The sequence below is a fragment of the Grammomys surdaster genome, unplaced genomic scaffold (genome assembly GCF_004785775.1).
Source record: "Grammomys surdaster isolate TR1022 unplaced genomic scaffold, NIH_TR_1.0 125284, whole genome shotgun sequence".
Classification (NCBI taxonomy): Eukaryota; Metazoa; Chordata; class Mammalia; order Rodentia; family Muridae; genus Grammomys; species Grammomys surdaster.
Window position 1 is genome coordinate 146,674 of NW_021620163.1, and position 6,151 is coordinate 152,824.

Here is a 6,151-nt window from a genome sequence, read left to right on the forward strand (position 1 = left end):
TGATCTGTCTGTCCTTAGTTCTTTCTAATGTGTTGTGCATATTTCAGTTCCAAACCTGTGCCAATCTTGTCTGTGTCTGTTTCCTGAGACAAAGAATGGAGATTGTTCTGTGTACACTCAAAAGCAGAGAAAATGTGATGTTGGAAAGAGATAAGAGAGTCTTATGTGCAGAGGAAACATTAATTTAGAAAATGCCTCCATCATAATGGAGTGTAGGCAAGGCTGTGGTGACTTCCTCTTGATTGATAATTGGTATAGAAGAATCCATCACCAAGTTAGTACAATTTGTGAGCAGGTGGTTTTGAGGTTTATAAGAAAGCAAATTGAGTAATCCAAGTGTACATGCCTATAAACAATGTTCCTCCATAGTATCCATTTCAGTTTCTGACTACAAATTTCTGCTTGAATTCCTGCCTCAACTTCCTTCAATGATAGACAATGACATAGAAGTAGAAGCCAAGTGAACTATGACTTTCCTAAGTTTATTTTGACCTTTTTAAAAAGAAAATCTTAGAAATACTCTAAACTAAGCTATTATTAAAATTTCAAATTTAACTTATTATGGCAGAATTTTATATAACTAGAAAACTGTAGAGTAGTGGATACTTCCTACAAGAGATGAATGTTGTTTTCATCTCTTAATTGTCTATATACACCTGCTTGTTATACCACAAGCCATTTTTATTTTATGTTTGAACTTAAGTTTCTAACAATTTTTAGCACTTACTGTAAATATACAATTTGTGGGCTGGAGAGAGCTCAGCATCTAAGAGCACTTAAGATTTTACAGAAGTCTTAAGTTGTATAACTGGTTCTATCCTTGCAGAACTCACTTCTAACTACAGTAGTACATATGGCACTCCATTGTGAGTCACAGTATAGTAGTACACTTTAAGTGTCTATTGATATGACTTTGATTTCAGGAAGAAGAATAGTAAGTACTATGGTAAATTGATGGTGAGAGTGAAGTTGTTGTTTGATAAACATGACTACAGTTGTGAAGAGTTAGATACAGTGAGCTAGCAAAGCATTCTGAATATAAGGATGTTTTGCGTCATTGTGTTAGAGGCTTGGAAGACCAGCTACTGAAAGAAATACTGTCAGTAGAGGGCTGCTGAGTTCCCTGGAGAATACAAAGATAATCTCATATAATTGACTGTTGGAGTAATATATTTGCCAAGAATTTTGTTTTATCCTGCCCATGTTCTATGTTTTTAAGTGAAGTTGAAATTAAAAGATAATTGGTTGTTTTTTTTTCTTTCTTGTTTGGATATTTTATCTATTTACATTTCAAATATTATCCCCTTTCCTGGTTTCCCCTTTGCAACCCTCCTATCAAATCCCCCTTACCCCTCTTCTATGAGGGTGCTTCTGACCCATCCACCCACACCCACCTCACTGTTCTAGCATTCACAGGACCAGGGGCCTCTGTTCCCATTGATGCCAGATAAGGTCCCTTCAGCTCCTTCAGTTCTTCCCCTAACTCCTCCATTGGGGTTCCGGTGCTCAGTCCAATGGTTGAGTACATCTGTATTGGTCAGACTCTGGCAAAACTTCTCAAGGGACAGCTGTATCAGGCTCCTGTCAGCAAGCACTTATTGGCATCAGCAATAGTGTCTGGGTTAGGTTTCTGCATGTGAGATGGATTCCCAATTGGGGCAGTCTCTAGATGGCCTTTCCTTCAGTCTCTGCACCACTCTTTGTCTCTGTATTTCCCTTAGACAGGAGCAGTTCTGAGTTAAAATTTTGGAGATGGGGGATGATCTCACCCCTTAACTGGGGAAGAGGTGCATTCCTAACCTCTGGACATGGTCTCAGTAGGTTCTCCCTCCCCTTTGTGGGGTATTTCAGCTAATGTCATCCCTGTGGGGTCCTGGGAAGCTCTTTATTTCCTGGTATCTGGAACTTTCTGATTGCTACCCCCAGTTCCCTATCTCCCATTGCTACACACGTCTGTTAAATTTCCTGACCCTCTGTACATCTTCTCCATCTCCTCCCATACCTGATTCTTCCTCCTTTTTCTCCTCTCCCCCTCTTCTCTTCCTTCCAAGTCCCTCCTACCCTCTACTCCCTGTGAATATTTTGTTCACCCTTCTAAGTAGTACTGAAGTATCCACTCTTTGGTTTTCCTTCCTCTTGAGCTTCATGTGGTCTGTGAGTTTTATCGTGGGTATTCCATACTTTTTGCCTAATATCCACTTATCAGTGAGAACATATCGTGTGTGTTCTTTTGTGACTGAGTTATCTCACTCAGGATAATATTTTCTAGATCCATCCATTTGCCTTCAAATTTCATGAAGTCATTGTTTTTAATCGCTGAGTAGTATTCCATTGTGTAAAATACACATAGCAAGATGTGTCCTTTAAAAGAGATTATATTTGCTAGTGAGTGACATCCTTTTCTGAACTGTGAAAAAAGTAAATGAGCCTAAAGCATGACACCACTCACAGAAGGCTCCAAAATAAGAAAATGTGAACTTAACAGAAAGAAGAAAGAATCATGTGAGAATATAACTGGAAAAGTTCACTGCTCCTGAAATTCTCAAGAAATTTCTTCTCCTTTTGAGGACATAGAAGCTCATATAGCTATGAACAAAGTGTTCTGGCCACATCTTAAAGTTTCAGCTAATTGTAGCAGTATTTACATCTGCTACTGTTTTAATAGTCATAAATTATGTAATATTTTAACATTTATGGCATTTTGCAACTGATTTTATGACAGGGAATGAATCTTAGCAAAGGGGAGAAGACTTGGAGTCCTTACAGGGAACATTTGATAAGCCATTGCTAAAAGCTGTGAAGGTAAAGCCTTCATTGCAATGGAGATACTAGAGTGCAGAGATTTCTGGTCATGTGACATAGGCAGAGCAAATTCCTAAGCTTGTGGTAGAAAGGGTTCATAATGGTGTATGCCTCTGTGGTGGTCAGTAGATTTGGAATAGTTGAACTATGGAATCTCTACAGATCTCATTCCTTCTTCAGTGCAAGTCAAGATGACAGGAACATGGATCAGTAGGATTAGTAAATAGCTCTACTGAGTTTTATCATTGCTTTTGTTCTATGATTTTCTTCCCTGTGCCCTCAGTGCTCCATTTTGGGATAGGAACATTTGCCTTGTATCACTCTGTCTTCCTGAAAAACATAGCCACTGTGATTGTGAACATATAGTGCCTGTAGATACCTGCAGAAGACTAACAGAGGATTTGGCCTTTCAACCATACAACATTGATAGAGGAGGAACTCTTGAGTACTCCTCCTGACTCCTTACTAAGAAGATACTGACAGTCAAAGGTTCCTAAAAAGGAAGTATCATTTTCTTTTTTCTTTTTTTCTTTTTGTTTAGAAAAAGTCATTTAATTATAAAATTTCTTTAAATACAAAAACAATGGCACAAATCCCATGGCATTACCGAAGCACCCATCCATGGCGCTACCACAGCGCTCATCCATCCACAGGCCACTCTCGCCACTGTATGCTCAACATTCCCTGTTCTCATGAACAGCACTTTCCTTCCTAGAGTGGCATCAAGAGCTTCTGAGAACGCACAGCTTCTCCTAAAGATCTATGAACAGTGTCACCAACATATCAGTGCCTCATCCACAAATGCTACCTTTCATCAATGATGAAAGGGTTAGGGTTAGGGTTAGGGTTAGGGTTAGGGTTAGGGTTAGGGTTCTTGAGTGTCTGGGCAACCCCACTTCCTTGGCTAAGAAACCTGGCAAGTACATCGCTGGCTTTTAGTTCTTCATTTAGCTGTATTGCCATGGAAACTTTTGAAAGTTTCCATGGGGTGCTTTCACTCTTATCACTCCCTGAGGAACATCAGCACCATTTGCAGTTTTGTCTTGCTTTTCATGTTTTTCCTGGTCATAAGGCATTTTCTTCAGCAATTTCTTCATGGCTTTACTTTCCTTCTTTCGATTCTCAGTATTCTGCTTCCTCACTTGGTTTACAATAAAGTTAGGGATTGTCCATAGAAGTTTCTGGTACCTAATCAATAAGTGCATGACATTTGCTGTCCCAGCTGCCATTTTAAATTCTTGCTGTTCACTGGACTTCAAGTCCAGTGCGTTGCACATAATGAGATTTAGGGCCATGACCATTGCCACATTCACAGCTGTCATCTTGTTCTTCTCTTTGTTATCTATGACTCTTTTGAGAAATTCAAGCAAGGCCTTCAGTGTGTTTCTGTTTGCATCAGATAGAAGAATGACAAGGAGGTTCAAAGTCTGCAATTGTTCCTTTTTTGTTGGAAGATTCTGGACAGCCTGGAAGGCTTTGAGATATTCCATGGTCAGCAGTGGCTGGGGCAGCTCTCACAGAAAGAGCTTCAGCAGGCTGGCAGCATCATGCTGCTTGACACTTTCCCAGTTGAAAGTCCCCTCATAAAACTTCACTTCTAGCTCTTGGCAAAGATTCTTGATTCTCATGGCTGCTCCTGGTATCTGTAGGAGGCCCTCAGTTTCCAGACCGCCTTCTTCAATGTGAGAAATCAGTTTTTGAAAGATCAAGGGTATTCGAGTTTCAGGCACTTTTCTTTGATCTTGTTCTAACAATATAGTTAAAGGAATACCAAAAAGACCAGAGTCTCTGGTTTTGATTTTCACAGCCTTCTGTTGTTTGAGTTCTATGCCCAACACATCATATAGGGCAGTGAGTACAATCAGGGATAGATAGCAAACTTTCTTCATGTCTTGGAGTGCCTAGTCTCCAATCCTCGTTGCACCTGTTTTATATTTTGGCAGTCTGAAACTGGGCAAAGGGTGATCATTGCCTTTGATCTTCTGTGTCCTCTCCTTACCGAACTCTTTCTGATTGACGGCTTGTTCTGCAAATGACACCTTCAGATTGATGTCTGTTTCAGAGGCAGGTATGTCATCAGGCACCAGTGGAATCAGTTCCTTGTTATTAACAGCCCCACTAGATGGCTGGTCATCTTTTCCTTGGCCTTTGTTTTCGTTTGTTCTGACTGACCGCAAGTCTGAGTCATCTGGAGATTTTTCCTGTGCCTCTCTCTGTTGAGCAAATATGTCTCTGACGTCAGGAATGTGGTGCTGTTTGTTTTTCTTCCTCAAGGTCTGGGAAACTGTTTCTACACATTTCTGAACAGCTGCTCCTGATTCCGGGTCAGTGTAGATAAAAACACAATGGTTTCCTGCGGGTCATCAGCAGACTCTCCAAAAAGATTGGACAGACCTGCCTCCTTGAGCCACTCTTCCTCCAGTTCTCCCTCATCAGGCTCTTTGACAACTATGGCCTCTTGACCTTCTTGGCGATTTTCATTCGACCTCTTGATGTTTTCTAGTTCTGTCCAATAGGCTTCCATTGATACTTCATCCAGAGAATCCTGAGAACTTGATCAATCAAATGGAGGTCTTTCTGAAACTTTGGTGGAGCTTTCTGTTTTCATGGTATACTGACCATATCTGCGACTGGAGGTGGCTTCGTCGCCTCCCTTTGCATGGCTGTCCCCAACGACCTGGTCCTTGCCGCTGGGGTGGTAAGCAGTTAGCACAACTTGCAAGGAACTCGAGAGCAGTTCATGGTGAGAGAAGGAGCATAATTTCTGGGATCCTGAACAGAGGGGAATGAAGTTTCTGTCTTGCCTTGCCAACTTGCTCATTAGCCGAAGTATCATTTTCTTAAATTATTTAGCCATAGGGAAAGTGTACATGCCTTGATAGTTCTCTACTCATGTTTCTACAAGCAATTCTAAAGTCATTGGGTCAAAAACAAAAGGCAGGAATATAGAAAGATTATCTGGAAAGAGGTAGTCATCAGCATAGGAAGGAGGACATAATGATACATAATGATGCAGTGATATGTGATATGTGAGAAATTGTCAAGAAATCAAAATGAAGGCAAACATCCGAGAAGAAATAAAGATACTTCTATTACTGCATACTTTCATTGGTAATGTTTTCCCAGAAAACTTCCTATTTTTCTTAAAGATATATTGATAGATGCTTTATGACAAAACTCATCTGTTACATTGGTAAAGCATACATCAATCCCACTTAAATTCTACATAGTGATGCAGTATCCCATCCATCATGTAACAGTCAGTTCCCGACAAAATTTGCAAAATGATTATCAATAGAGCCTCCCAAAGTACATTTTAAAGCAGACTTTGAATGCAATAGAAGTGTGA

The 6,151-nt window shown here is 40.3% G+C and overlaps 1 pseudogene; it reads right to left on the reverse strand.

Moving 5' to 3' along the window:
- Positions 1 to 3,669: 3,669 nt before the first annotated feature.
- LOC114637437 lies at positions 3,670 to 5,638 on the reverse strand (annotated as a pseudogene).
- Between the last annotated feature and the right edge of the window lie 513 nt (positions 5,639 to 6,151).